Consider the following 16,108-nt stretch of genomic DNA (forward strand, 5'->3'; position numbering starts at 1 on the left):
GGCTGAATGATATTCTATTGTATGTATGTATCTATATATATGTATGTATCTATGTATGTAATAACTTTATCCATTCATTCATCCGTGGACATACTTAGGTTGTATCTGTACCCTAACTATTGAAAATAAGGCTGCAATGAACATGGGAGTAGAGATATCTCTTCAAGACAATGATTTCACTTCTGGTGTATCTGCTCAAAGTGAAATTGCTGGATCGTATGGCAGTTCAATTTTTAACTTCTTAAGGAATCTCTGTGCTGTTTTCCATAGAGGTTGTACCATTTTATATTTCCACTGACAATGCACAAGTTTTCCTTTTCTCCGCTTCCTCACCAGTATTTGTTATCTCTTGACTTTTTGATAATAGACAACCCAATAGGTGTGCCATGATATCTCGTTGTGGTTTGGATTTGCATTTCCCTGATAATTAGCGATGTTGAGCACCTTCTCATGTAACTGTTGGCCATCTGTATGTCTTCTTGGGAAAAACATCTATTCAGGTCTTTTGTCCATTTTTAATAGGGTTATTTATTATTGTTATTGAATTGTATGAGTTCCTCGTATATTTTGGATATTAGCCCTTTTGGCAATTGTGGTTTGTAAATATTTTCTCCCATTCCATAGGTTACCTTTTCATTTTGTTGATGGTTCCTTTGCTGCCCAAAAGCTTTGTAGCTTGATGTAGTCCCACCTGATGATTTTTGCTTTTGCTGCCTTTGCTTCTGATGTCAAATCCAGGAATTCATTGCCAAGACCAATGTCAAGGAACTTGCCACTGAAGTTTTCTTCTAGGAGTTTCACAGTTTCAGGTCTTACGTTCAAGTCTTTAATCCATTTTGAGTTGATTTTTGTGAGTGGTTAAGATAGTGGTCCAGTTTCACTCTTTTGCATGTGCTATCCAGATTTCTCAACAATATTTGTTGAAGAGACCATCCTTTCCCCATACTTGATTTATTTATTTATTTATTTTGGCTGAGGAAGATTCACCCTGAGCTAACCTCTGCTTTTATAGGCAACTCATATGCCTGTTTTTATGCTAATGTCATACTGTTTTGATTATTATAGCTTTGTAATAAAGCTTGAAATTAGGTAGTGGATGCCTCCAGCTTTGTTCTTATCTCTCAAGATCGCTTTGAATTTTGGGGGTCTTTTGTGGTTCCTGGGAATTTTAAGATTGATTTTTCTATTTCTGTGAAAAATGCCATTGGAATTTTGATGGGATTGCACCGAATCTGTAGATCACTAGATCATTCGGGCAGTACTGACACACTAACAATATTAATTCCTCCAATCCCTGAACATGGAACATCTTTCCATTCATACGTTGTCTTCTTCAATTTCTTTCATCAATATCTTATAGTTTTTAGTGTACAGATCTTTCATCTACTTGGTTAAATTTATTCCTAAGTATTTTATTCTTTTTGATGTTATTGCAAATGGGATGGTTTTCTTTACTTCTCTTGCCGATAGTTCATTATTAGTGTGTAGACATGCAAGTGATTTTTGTAAATTGATTTTGTATCTTGACACTTTACTGAATTCCTTTAGGGGGTATTTTTTTTTATCATGAGGTTGAACTTCCCTTGCCATCTCATGTTTCTGATTTCTCACCATAAGTTTTTCTTGCTCAAGGAAAGCAAACTCCCAGCCCTCTGAAGATAACCTTAGGACTGTAAATGTAGTAGATAGAAGTTTTTGCAAGTATACGTTTATAGATTTGTGAATGTGGGTATATGTGTGAGTGTTCATCATCTGTGAGCACATGCGGGTATCTTATGGGATGAACTGAGATAGCCCTGCTTTTCAGCCAGTGAAAAATTTGAGGCTGTTAGCCCAAATGCCTGGGCCTACAGATGTTCTTCCATGCTTAAGAAGGAAGCAAATATGTGTAGGCACAGCAATCCCAGTGCTGTCATTAAACAAGGAGTTGGATCAAGTTATGTGAACAAAAGGATGTGATGTCCTTGTGGGAGAGTAGATTCAGCTTTCTTCAGAAAAAATAATTCGGAGTAAGGCGTGATGATGAATAAAGCCAGTGGCAGGCTTTTCTGCCTCATTTCAGAGCTACCAAAATATAAACAGAAGAAACATTATATTAGCGTAGGGGTCAGGCCTGAAGAAGCAGAAGCTACAAGTCCAGGAAGGTTCAGAGACCCCAGACCTCTTTCTCCTGTGATGTACAAAACAGTTTCAGTGGAACACAGTGGGGCTATCAGCACGATTTGGAGGTAGCGTGCATGGACGGCAGGATGTCTTTACAGAATCTGAAAAGGTCAGGACGAGAACACATCCAAGTAGGACCCCCTGCAAAGGTCTAAACAGGACTTCTCACCTTTACCCCAAGTTAACCAAGTAGTCACATAATGTTACTGCTACATGTCCTTTTACTCTGTCCTGCTCCAGGATGCTTTCCTGACCCTTCGATAAAATAAGTGCTCATACCTCCCCTGAAGTTAACTGCAGGTTGCTCTAAGAAAGATGGACATAACCTGTCTCAGGTGGTACCGCTCTGGCCCTCCTATGGTTGTATTCTCTTCACAGATAAAAGAAATCACCTTGCAGCACAGGGACACGCCCACTCAGAGCCAGTGGCTTCCTTTCTGGGCTTCATTCCAGTTACCTGGGATACCAGAACAGCCTGCCCAAATGTCGCTGAGTCCACTGCCAGAAACTGTGATGTCCTTGTCTGTGGGTCAGCTTTATAAAGGCAAACTTTTCACGAGTATGGAGGACAAGGGGTTGGCCAAGATGTAATTATTTTGTGGGGGCAAGGGGAACCTAGGAACTCCCATTGGCAGTTGGGTGAAGAAAAAAGGCAGAGATGGGAAAAAAAAAAAAAAAAAGAGATGAGTTGGGTGCGAGCTACTGACCTGGCACCATGTGCTATTGCAAATGTTAGGATCTTGCCTGCACTCAGGAAAGAGACAGCATCTTGTTCTTCTTCATTAGGCGGAGCACTAGTAGATAGAAGCAGAGGTGCAGGAACTGTAGTATCAAATAACTTCTACATCCCACCCCCAACTCCCCCAGTATGAGATTACAAGATCATTTTGTCATTTTGTCAGATCTTCCCACCATAGGCTAGGGAAAAATATCACACACACACACACACACACAAACACTTATTACACATCGTGCGGAAAGACAAGCCTGCCACAAAGAGGTAGGCTAGGGGAGAAAGAAGAAAAGACAAAGAGGAGGGATAGGTCTTAAGAAATTATTATTCAGAAGAGCAGCCTGCATTCATTTTCCATAATCATGTCATTTTACATTTCCTAAGGATGACTTTATGTTCGGGACACCACCTTGAATCCCACTTCAATCTTAAAGGGGGCAATTTAGGTAGAGAGTGAAGGAAAAGTAATAGGAGATCAGCCATGAGTGAAACTGACAATTGTTGGAATTACTATGACCGTGGCTAATTTAAGTTCCTGGGAATCCAAAAGATTGTGAAAGGTGCACTGGAATTTATTGATTCAAAAAGTAGTAACTCTTTCAAGATAAACTTCGTTCCACTGTACATGTGATTGAGGAGGTGTCAAGCTTGGTTTTTGTTTTTTTTTTCTTAAAGATTGGCACCTGGGCTAACAGCTGTTGCCAATCTTCCTTTTATTTTTTTAAGGATTGGCACCTGGGCTAACAACTGTTGCCAATCTTTTTTTTTTTTTCTGCTTTATCTCCCCAGACCCCCCTTGTACACAGTTGCATATCTTAGTTGCATGTCCTTCTAGTTGTGGGATGTGGGACACCGCCTCAACGTGGCCTGACTAGTGGTACCATGTCCGTGCCCAGGATCCGAACCTTGGGCTGCCGCAGCGGAGCGCACAAACTTAACCACTCGGCCACGGAGCTGGCCCCTCAAGCTTGGTTTTGTTTCATATTAAAGAGAAGAAAGAGCCCAGAAATCTGGAGGACTGGGGCTCAGACTGAAGACATATGGGTATATTAAATATATATGTGTATATATATGTCTGTATACATGTACACACACACACACGTGTGTGTGTGTGTGTGTGTGTGTGTGTAGTGTTTAAGAGCACGGATTCTAGAGTCCAACTGCCTGGATACAAAACCAGAGTCTGTCTTCCTAGCTGTTTGGCTTAGACGAGTTCTCTATCCCCTCTGGTGCTGATTTCCCCATCTGTAATAATGTTACTGACATCACAGCGTTGTGAAAGAATGACGTAAGTGAAAATACGTGCCGTGAGTAGAGCAGGGCTGTGGCACAGTAAGTAAGTGATCCACAGCTTTTAGTTGCAGCTATTATATTATTATTATTACTACTACTATTATCGCACTGCATCTTCTTTTCCTCACCTCTAAAATGAAGAGATTAAATAGGCAATCAATACATTATATTCTACTTCTAAGACTCTATAATATAGATAAATAGAATAGTACTTTCTATTATTGTTATTCTGAATTACCCATAGCCAGAGATGATGTTTCTTTTAACCTTTTTCTTCATTTTTATGAAGGATTTTTCAATCATGCCCTGTGCCCACGATGCTACTTGCTTTTTCCTACTGGGAACCTTGTTTGAAGGAAGAAGTATCCATTTAGAGCGATGGCACACACTCAAGTCTTTAACTGCAGGAATTCAGATTATGCTCTCATATATGGCAACCTAACCCACACCACTCTCTCCCGGCTCTCAGTAGATTGAGAAAATCAGCTTAAGCTGAAATAATACTGTATTCAGAAAAGAAGTCATTATCCCTGAAATTGACATCGTTCTTTCAATTTGAAAATGATGGATTTTTAATATGTTACTGATGATAAAATGACATGAAATTTCAGCTAGATAGAGAATAACGGCAGTTGGAGAAGTTTAGACATGTTCAGTATGCAGATGAATCAACAAGGAGGCAATAAAATTCAATAGACAATGAATTCAAGTTTGAAGAAAATTCAGTTAAAACAATGTCCCATGGAATAAAATAATTTGACACAGGTTGGGCAGTTTTCAAAACAGATGATTATATATATCTAAATACGGAAGCACACCCACTCTAACACCAAATTGTCAGACACCTTCAGCTGAACAAGGCGGGTTAAGGAAAGTGCCTTTCCTGGTTGAGAGTGCCCAGGCTTATGGGAGAGCCATGAGCCTACAGTGCTCTTTTTCACCCTGTAGATGCTCAATAAATGCTAGCCCACTGACAGAGCATTCTCCTGTGTGACCAATTAGGCCTGCAGGGGATTCAAAATAACCCATTGTTCATCTACTTCTAACGCTATTCAATCTCCCCAAGGTCTCAAAAAAGATGCTTGGTCAGTCCACTGGGCCGGGGGGTTAAGCACATCATTAGTGGTTCCCTCCTGCGTTACACACTGACTTCATCAGAAAACAGATTTAAAGTGATTAATTCATTACCAGAAATGATCTGCTCACCTTCCTCACCAGCCAAAACACCTGCTCACCAACCAGGCCCTAACTCGGCAGCACAGACGGCAAGTTCTCCTTAATATACCTCTTGGAAGGTAATGTTTGTAAGAGACTGGCAGATCCTAGCATGGTGTTTATGGACCATTCCAGCATTCTTACCTTTAAGGGGTATTTTGTATAAAAAGTGCAATGTGAATTTCAAATCTGAAAACTCCAGAAATAGTTGGGCCAAGGGGATAGAGCCACAGCCTGGAGCCAGGAGACATGTACACAGGTTGTTTCTCTGCCGAACACTACCAATTTATTGCACGACCTTGGGCAAGTCAGTTAACCTTGACTGATGTATTATTTACTGAGCAAAACATGTTCTAGAAGATATGAAAGGTTCATAATAGATTCCACGTATCTGCCTGTAAGGCGTGCAAGGGAGGCAACTGGGGCTTCCTGACTAAGTTAAAGGCCAGGCCCTGTCAAGCTCACGGCAGGGAATCTTCATCTTCTGGAATTTATAGAGCTGTAAGTGCGTCCATTAGAAAGCTAGATCTGATCCCTCCCCTCCCTTTACTGCTCAGCAAAGGATGAGAGGCATTCTCCTCCAGAGGGTTACTATAGACTTATTCAAATGAATGAATGTTAAAGGGCCTAGCCTTGTGTCTGGAACACAGCACACAATATTTATTGATTCTGCATCTTACTCTCTTGGCTACTATGTTAAGATGCCAGCAAAAATACAGATATACTGGACAGTTTAGTTACACAAAGTCACGTGGCTAGTGACAGAACCAGAATTAAAACTGAGATGTGATTCATTTAGCGTGATTAATTCAATGCCTAAAACATGAGCCCCCAAGACCTTGGCCCCTCTATTATGACATGCTGACCCCCAAGGGACAAGAACAAGACAGAGTTCTGCAAAATAAGACAACTAGCAGTCAATTTTGAAATACAAAATGAATGCAACCAAGAACAAGCGACCCCGGCATTTCAGGAAAAGAAATGTCAGACATGCAAAAGTAGAAATAAAAATAGGATAATGTCTTTAGAAGTATGCCTGGTGAGTAAGCGTGAGTCTCCATATTAGGGAGGATTCTCAGCAGGCCAAAGGTAAAGGGTTCATTTCCCAAGCTGCCTGCAGCCATGTCATGAAAGCTCCAGGAACAGAGTCGCCGGGAGTTGCAATCCATGCCAGATCGCTATCAACTAGCTTATTTGTATTGGTCAGTTCCCACTGATTTCAGAATAGTCAAATTATTCTGGAACAAATTCCTTCAACGTAATAGTACAACACGACTTTGAAAAACTCACATGCGCCTCCCTGCCTGCTGCATGGCTGTGTACTCGCGTCTTGTGTGAGTGAGCTGCCCGCTGACTGTGAGCATCTGGGCGGAAGGGCTGCGCCTTCCTTTCCAAGTAGTCGCAGAACCTAACCAATGCCTGGTATGTAACCTGTACAAAGTAATGTTTAATTGACGAGTAAACTGATGAATGAGTCAGAATATCTGTCTGGACAGTTAAAAAAATAGAATCAGCATAGGCTGAAATTATATTTGTCAATGAAGAGGCTCTCTGTGAAGAAGGAATGAGTAAGGCTGCTTAAGGAAACCCAGGAATGGCATCTGTGGTAGATGTGCTTTCTTCAAGTAACTTAAACGTAGAAGTAAGCCAGTGTTTTTAGAATGAGTATTTTCTTTTTATGTAAGAAGAAAATATAACTTGGCTTACTGTCAGCATTTGTCATCTCTTTGCCTCTTCTATTGTTCCTGTGAAATAGGAAATTGAAATGGCAGAATGTCTCCTCTGAGACTGAGAAAGAAACATGCCCTCTGTCAAATCAGCCCAAACACACCCTGTGCTCCACAGTCGTTCCTGTAGGACAGGGTTATAGCGACGGGCGTCACTGCGTGGGAGCGGGGCCGAGAACGTTCATAACAGAGCAGTAATACACATCCAAATGGAATGCTGTGGGAATTTATCAGAGATTTCTCCAATTAGAGCTGGAGCCTTGGAGCTTAGCTCTGAATCCACCCACCAGGGAGTAGTATCAGTACTAGCTAAATAAATGATAGAGTTGTCCAAGACACTCCTGACGTGCCGAGTTTAAGGCATGTTCAGACTTTAACCCAAGGCAGCTGATGTTGAACAAGCAAATTCTTTGATTGTTATCACAAATATCAGCACATACTACTGTACCAGCTGCCTGGAGCCAACGGAAATGTTCCAAATTGTTACTGACCTCAAGTTATTAGCAGTTGTCTATTGAAGATAAAGTGATGCAAGCATTAAACTAACATATATGAACATCATTCCTGGACTTTTTGGCCTTTCTACTATGAATACATGAGACGTAGATCCACATATATCCCCAGATGGTTTTCCGCAGTTAATTCAATATAAGGAATTCAACGTTACATTAATCTTCCACGAGAGCTATTTTAGACCATTTGGAATTGATCTTGAGATCTATATCTCCATAATGCAACAGCGTACCAATTTATCAAATATTCATGATCATAAAGAGCCTCATACTGTATATGTGGGATCAGACATTAAAACAGTCAAATCCCAAGGGTTGGTAGTGTTAAGATTTCCATTTAAGAGGAAACATGATATTAAACTTTGAATAAATTAGGGATTTGCAATGCTTCTCTTCAGGATGAGAGAGCATTATCTTTCAACAAAAGTGCCTTCTCCTAAGTGGATACTTTATGAGGGAGACGATAATTAAAATATTTAATATATTCAGCTATATAGAATTTTGGTTAAGAAAGACTGAATTTAGACTGGAAAATAGACTGATAAATTTGATCACATAAAAATCCAAGATAAGTGCATAGACAAAATCAAACAAAACACAAAAAAGCAAAAATACCCTACACTTCAAAACAAATACTGTAAGTAAATAAAAAGAGAATAACAAACTCATATCATAAGGGGTTAATTTCTCTAATTTATAATGAGCTCTAAAAATTGAGAAGAGAAAGAACCCAATAGAAAAATAGGCAGAGATCAGAGCAAATAAATTTCCAGAAAAGGCACGCAACATTTGCAAAATGTAAGGATATTCAGTCTCTTTTAAAAGTTTAATGCAAACTAAAACTACAATGAGATATAATTTCCCACCTATCAGAATCACAAAAAGTTAAATGTTAACACACAAGTTGGTCTGACTTCCATTCCAGTGGTATTGCAAAATGTCAAAATCCTTATGAAGGATAATTCAAAATGACAAATGGATTTGCTCTTTGACCCGGCAAAGCCACTCGAGGGCATTTATCCTAAATGTATAGCTGCAAAAGTAAAAATAGCATTTGTGCCAGGTTATCATGGTAGCATTCTTTGTAATCACAAAATATGGCAAAAGAATTCTCTCTCTATAGCAAAATACTTAAAATATGGTACTTCCGCACACAGGAATGGAAGCTCTGACTATCTGAATGCGTGCAGCTGAAGTTCCCTACACTACGTGGAAAGTTCTGCAGGAGCTGCAAGTGCCTAAAGTCCATTCAGCAAGCTACTATTTGTGGAAAACGGATAGCAAATAAGACAATATATTCACATATATTATATTTGCATAAAGAAAAACTGAAAATATACAGGCAAAACTAATTAACGGTCATTTCTTATTAGGGCAGGAGGTACAATGGGAGGGGCAGCGATAAGAATGGAAGCCAGCATTTTCAAAATTTTCCTTTCTACATAGGGAACATACAAATATTACCTATTCAAAAATAAAATTAACTTCAGAATGTAATATACATTTTAAAGTAAAAACAGAGTGCATCTACTTCCCATGGGTTAATTTCACACATCAGTCAGTCCTTCTCCAAGTCAAGAATTTTCCATTATGGTATATCCCAGAGGAATACGTTTGCCAGATATCACATTGTCTACATACATGTAGAATATTAATAGATTAGTTCTTCTGTTTAAATCTGTAAATATTGTGAAGCGGACAGGTGTTGTGTCATTTTACAAATATGTCTATTATCCCTAATCAACCCACATATATTGTATGATCATCACTTCAAGCTGGATAATTATACAAGTGCGTTTGTTCACTGTTGTATCCTTGGCTGGTAAGATGGTGATTTGATTTTCTACTTAATTATTTAGAGTGCTTTTAAATTGTCTGCTATAGGAGTACATTAATTTTATAATCAGACGAAAACATCAATAAGGGTTGCTGTCAAGATTTTATTTCAGTGCCAACAAATCTGGTTCAAAGAAAGACCACTGATATACAGCAAGTGCGATTAAAACAAGAGTCGGTGTTCTTTGGACTGGGGTGTATGGAGGACCACGTGAACTTCGGCTCCCAGGCGGTGCAGGAGGTGGAACCCTTCCCTAACAACCTCGGGGAGCTAACCCAGCCCCACTAGCACAGTGAAAATACTGGATTGTTTCTACAATCAGAAAGATTTCCCAGAAACAAGTCCTACTCTGGGCCCACCAGTCGAGGCTGAATTCTGAGTCTGCTATTGTACTCTTTGCTAATGATATAGGCTGCCCATTTCCTTAACAAGCTGGGTTTGTTCATTGGAAAATGTAACAAATAATTTCAAGGTTATGTCATTCTTGGCAAGCGCCGTAACGCTGGTGGAAAAAGGAAGTTTTCAGAGCAAGGCGACGACTGAAATCTTGTTTGGAACCTCAGCCTCCAAAGCCTGCAGAAGAACCATATTGTTCAAGTCCACAGGGGTCTCCAATGCTCGTAGATATGAAATACCAATAAGCTTTTAAAAGGATGCAAGTTAGAAGAGATTAATTTGTTCAAGTTCAGCCTCGACAAGTAAGGAAATCGCTTTGGAATATGCATTTTATTTAGTGTGTCCCTCTTTTAAATGTTTGCTTGGTAAAGACTACATTATCTTTGCTTCTAATCACAGCCAACTTTTGATTATGCAGGAGATGCTTATTTGCAGGAACTTGAGCTCTGTATTTCCTTCCTATTGTTCACTTTTGCAATTTTGCTATTTATTAGTCCTTCCTCCATTATCCAAGCAGAGCACAGGAAATTGAGTTGAAATAATTAGTTATTTGTAGGCCAATTTTATGTTAAATGTGCTGTTCCCTGCCCATAGATTATTACTAGTATTTTTAGGTAAAATTTTATGATTAAATCTATAGAAACATTTTCTTTTTTTGTTGTTGGTTTTTTTTTTTTTTAGAGATTTTATTTTTTTCCTTTTTCTCCCCAAAGCCCTCCGGTACATAGTTGTATATTCTTCGTTGTGGGTCCTTCTAGTTGTGGCATGTGGGACACTGCCTCAGCGTGGTCTGATGAGCAGTGCCATGTCCGCGCCCAGGATTTGAACCAACAAAACACTGGGCTGCCTGCAGCGGAGCGCATGAACTTAACCACTCGGCCATGGGGCCAGGCCCTGAAACATTTTCTTTTGCGGATAAAAGAAAGCAGCACAGTCTTGTGCACTGAACTGAGCCATCCGATTCTGCCTTTGCCTGTGGTTCACTTGGTGACCCCGGAGGAGTCCTGTGTCTCACTGTCTCTGTGCTTTACAGGGGTAGTTGTCCTGCTGACTCTCTAAAAACGCTTTCAGGAAAGAATTGGGGAAGAGAATTTATGAAATACACAAACTCCCCAAAGAAAGGTTAAATAGGAATTCAGGGCATATGCAAGCACGTTTGTTTCTTCCAAGGAATCCTAAACTCTCATACTCGTGCGCAACTACCAGCCAGTTAGCTGTGCATATCAGTCCCAACTTGCCCAGTAGCCTAAAACGTTCCATTTGGCTAAAGCTCCACTGAGGTGTATTATTCTGAATGATAAAATCACATTACAATCAATTCTAATTATGTCCAACATGTAATTGTATACACTTTAGATCACAACCAGGGCTAGGGAATTATATTTTTTAGAGGGTTTTTTTTCTGTTCATAGCATATTCTGTAATGTGACCTTTGCTACCTTAATTATAATGGTAACTGCCAATAACATTTGGCTAGAGAGATGTCCTAAATCTGTACTCTTAAAGGAATATATGACCTCCATTGGCTAAGAGGAGCCACTAAATACATGATTTTGACAAAAGAAATAAATATTTTCATTTAAGAGTTTAGTTTCAGTGGAAGCGGAAGGGACATTAATTTCCTTTTTCTATTCATGGCAGGAGATGGAGAAGGTAGGTGTGTACCTAGAAAGTGAAATGGCTGCCATCTTTGTTTCTCTGGCCTTTGTAGCTGCAGTCTTCCCTATGCAACAGGACATCCTGACTCCGTCAGGAGGACTGCTGACCAGCCAGGATGGAGGATGGTGGTGGCCTCATCACCGCACTGAAGCCTTAGCCATGTTGTCCCCAAAGAAAGTGAGCCTATGAAAAGAGGCTAAAGAAAACTTGGCCATATGTTTTTTGTTTTTGGCTTGGCTTTTTTTACACTAGAGGGCCATATATCTAAGAAGCAGTTTGAGATAACTAAACAATAAATCCTTTTTCTTCATAATATGTCTGTATACGAACACCTCTTACTTCCTGGCTGAGCATTTTAGTGAAAATTTTAGAGAAAATTTAGCTGTGTCTATGTGGTTAGACTTCTTAGTGGAATACATTAGCTAAGAGTCTATTTAAGAAATCAGCTGGCTTGGTAATTGAATAATGGCTTTTATTGGTAATCCATGAATTTTTATAAATATTTTATACCGTCTTCTGAGTTTGGAGGAAAAGGGAAATCAAGTGTGAGGATAATAAAAAAAGTTCTATCTTTGTAATTGCATAATCTTATTTTAATAGAAAGTATTAAAATTTGAAACAATATAAAACCTAAAAAAATAGAAGACAAGACACTAGTGTATGTGAGCCAGAGTATTATGCAGAAACTCTCTTAAACAAGTACTTCGCTTCTGACCTATAAAATATTTGATATATTTCTATCGTATCTTATAATTCATATAAGCCCTCTTGCCTCTTCATTCTCCCAGGCTGTAAAGTAGAGACACTGAATACACCTTTGCTAGAATTAGGAAAAGATGTGATAAGGATATAAAGTGGCATCAAAAAGAGCATTTCTCATGATAACCCTCCTGTAATGAATTACAAAATAATACAGGCCCCTTTAGGTGGGAATTTTTCGTCAGAGTGGTTTCATATTTTCTATTTCATTTGTGTTTTCTCTTTTCTGATCTCATTACTTGAGAAGCGGTTTTTAGGCTAAGCAAAGAACAGTTTAATCAGACTGGAAGTTTTTAAAAATTACTCTTTAGCGTTTATGAGGAAAATAAGAGTCAACATGCATGACACAGACCCCAGATCTTTAAAAGAATAGATTCTCTAATATGCCTCCCTGTGAGTTATGTTATGATATGTAAAAGAAGGAAAATACTGATGCTTCAGAAAATCTAATGGGCGTTGATAAATATGGTATAATTTTTATGACCTGGGAAGAAGAAAAATTGGAAACAGACTGCATAGGGTGTATCTATGTTTTTACACACATACATGTAAAACTCCACACAGCTTATCCATATAAATATACATACATACAGAAAGAAAGGATGTCATTTCAGGATGGAAACTTGGGAACAGGGCGTGTTAGAAACAACCAGGTGATAACTAATTAAACAAATGTGTCGACCAGACACTTTTAGCAGCTAAGTCCAAGAGTGCTAGGAAGATTTCCTTCTGGTGAAGGGAACTATGTAAACAAAATCCATGAAAATTAATTCCTAGCTCTATATAAACAAACATTCAAAAACGTAACTGATTGGGTCAAGTTATTTCAGTCAGATCAACTATAAAAGGATAGTCATTCAAACAGCTATTTTGTATAGTGTCGATGACAGGGGCGGGGGGAGGTGGAAATAGCAACTTTTAACATTAATTTTAAAGATGCTGGCAATAGCCTTAAAATTCAGACGTAGAACATGACAGCCAGGCTTACAACTGAATACATATTTCAAATCAGATCTCTTCAAGAAAGTTGAGCATCTGTGACTGCTAGAGTTTGGCTTGCTGTCTGTAGTGGATATGGTGCACATTTATCACTTCCTCTCTTCCCCATCACCACACGCTGAGCATGAGCACAGACACATGTCATTGTCTAGCTGCCCCCAAATCACTCACCTATTTGAACCTGATTTTTGCATACCGAAGTAAGAACATTAAAATAGATGATCCTAAAAGCGTTTTTAAAATCCAGAATGCATTTAATCTATGCCGTAGAGACTCAGGGCAAAAGAAGAACAAATATAAAAATGAGACAGTTCTTTGACAAATACATCAAAACCTATAAATTTAAATGAGTGCTATTTTTAAAGTAATACTAATGATAATGATAATAAAATGGCCAGACTTAACTAGTGCTAACCATATTCCAGATACTGTCCTTCTCAATGCATGCATATCAAGCCTCATAAAAACCCTGAGGTTGACAAACAGAACACAGACAGGCTCGATCACTTACAAAGAGTGAGGTAATTAGGTAGTGGGAGAGCTGAGAGTCACAGCCGGGCGGTCTGACTCCAGAGCATGCGCATCAGCCCTGGGTTCTCCTGCCTCTCTCAGGAGGCATCCCACGGAGCTCCATACCCACTCCAAACTCTGTCCTTCCCAGATGAGTTAAATCATGTTTCTGGTACACCTGCTTCCCTACTTTGCCTTGGCTGCCCCAGAATCCCCTTTCCCCATCTTAGTTTGTGCAGATTCTAATTACCCTGCAGGACTGTATTCCAGTTCAAATCTTACCTCAAACCCTCCTCAGTGCAGCCGTGAGGCATAGTGGTTAAAGTCAGGCTCTTTTTCTGGAGTTGGACGTACCTGGTTCTCTTTCACATCTACATCTTTAAAATAAGAAGAATAATAGTAATTACACCTTTTATCGTTAGGATTTCATGCAGATAAGCCTTGGTGGAGTGCCTAATATATAAATAGTGCTGGAAGCACTTTAGCTATCTTGTATTATTCTACCCAATCAGAATAAACTTTTCCACCTTTGTATGGGAAAGGCAGAAATTTATTAGAATCTAAAGCACATCCTTTGGGGTTTATATTCTAATCATTTTTTTTCAGCCCACAAACTTTCTTGAGGATCTGGATTCTGTGAAACAGGGAAGCATAAGACATATCCCTAATGTGTGCTCACAGTCTGACTGAGGTGACAAACACGTTCAAAGTCAATCATAGTAAATGCTTTAGATGTTATGAGACATGTGAGAACAAAAGTCTGGGGCATGACAGAGTAAGCCATTTCATGAGGGGTAGAAAGAGCATATGCCTGTGGCTGGTCACAGCTCAGTCAAATCCCGCCCTGCCAATTTCTCACTTTGGGCAATTTAATCTCACTAAGGCCTCAGCTTCTTCATTAGCAAAAGTATGTTTTGTAGATTCAAGATAATGATTATTATTTGCATATGATAGGCAAGCATGTATGGCAGCTAAGATAATCAACAACTTGTCAGAGGATTGACATTTGATGCATCCTTGGTCCTCCATGGGCCCTGTCACAACAGCTAATGCATGGCAGGCCCTCCATAGATGAGTGGACGTGTGCATGTTTGTGTCATTTTCCCTTGTGCGGTCTACTCTTCTACTCATCCAAGTATACAGCCTTCTCTGATGAAGAGGAATTGTTTTGTTCTACGTTTAGTGTCACAAATGGGATTTATCCTCGTTGGAAACCATCGCTTCCCATTTGCATTATACCTTTTGTAAGTTTATTTCCTACTCGAAGGAAAGCAGGAATTTTAAAGGAGTTTAAAAATCCTGTCATCAATCTCTACTATTGGAAGAAGCCTTCATTATATGTTCCAAAAAAATCTGTGAGTGACCTATAGCAAAGAGGGAGCCTGAAGTAAGAGAGATGAGGCAGAAGTTAATAGAAAGCTATATTGTTATCGAAACAGTAATCAAAAACATCCCCAAAAATAGAAGTCCAGGACCAGACAGCTTCTCTGGAGAATTCTACCAAACATTCAAAGAAGATTTCATACATATCCTTCTCAAACTATTCCAGAAAATTGAGGAGGATGGAGCACTCCCTAACACATTCTGTGAAGCCAACATCACCCTGATTCCAAAACCTGACAAGGACAACACGAAGAAAGAAAACTACAGGCCAATATCACTGATGAACATAGATGCAAAAATCCTCAACAAAATTTTGTCAAATTGAATACAGCAATACATCGAAAAGATTATACACCATGATCAAGTGGGATTTATACCAGGGACACAGGGGATGGTTCAACATCCACAAGTCAATCAACGTGATACACTACATTAACAAAATGAGAAACAAAAACCACATGATCATCTCAATAGATGCAGAGAAAGCATTCGACAAGATTCAACATCCACTTATCATAAAAACCCTCAATAACACGGGTATAGAAGGAAAGTACCTCAACATAATAAAGGCCATGTATGGCACTCCCACAGCCAACACCATACACAATGGACAAAAACTGAAAGCCATCCCTCTGAGAACAGGAACAAGACAAGGGTGCTCACTCTCACCACTCTTATTCAACATAGTACTGGAGGTGTTGGCCAGAGCAATTCGAGAGGAAAAAGAAATAAAAGGAATTCAAATAGGCAATTAGGAAGTAAAACTCTCACTGTTTACAGATGACATGATCTTATATATAGAAAACCCCAAAGAATCCATAGGAAAACTATTAGAAATAATCAACAGCTACAGCAAAGTTGCAGTGTATAGAATCAACATACATAAATCAGTAGCATTTCTATACTCTAACAACGAACTAGC

The 16,108-nt window shown here is 39.2% G+C and overlaps 1 long non-coding RNA gene across 2 annotated transcripts; it reads right to left on the bottom strand.

Moving 5' to 3' along the window:
• Nucleotides 1-643: 643 nt before the first annotated feature.
• On the bottom strand, nt 644-14,180 carry LOC138921392 (uncharacterized). Of its 2 annotated transcripts, none has more exons than XR_011433934.1 (3): nt 14,086-14,180; nt 2,871-2,957; nt 644-2,064 (listed from the first exon to the last, which is right to left on the bottom strand). It is a non-coding gene; the product is annotated as an uncharacterized lncRNA (long non-coding RNA). The 2 variants fall into 2 exon arrangements; XR_011433933.1 differs by lacking the exon at nt 14,086-14,180 and adding an exon at nt 6,695-6,763 and having other exon boundaries at nt 851-2,064.
• Nucleotides 14,181-16,108: the final 1,928 nt, after the last annotated feature.

The sequence above is a fragment of the Equus caballus genome, chromosome 29 (genome assembly GCF_041296265.1).
Source record: "Equus caballus isolate H_3958 breed thoroughbred chromosome 29, TB-T2T, whole genome shotgun sequence".
NCBI classification, from domain to species: domain Eukaryota; kingdom Metazoa; phylum Chordata; class Mammalia; order Perissodactyla; family Equidae; genus Equus; species Equus caballus.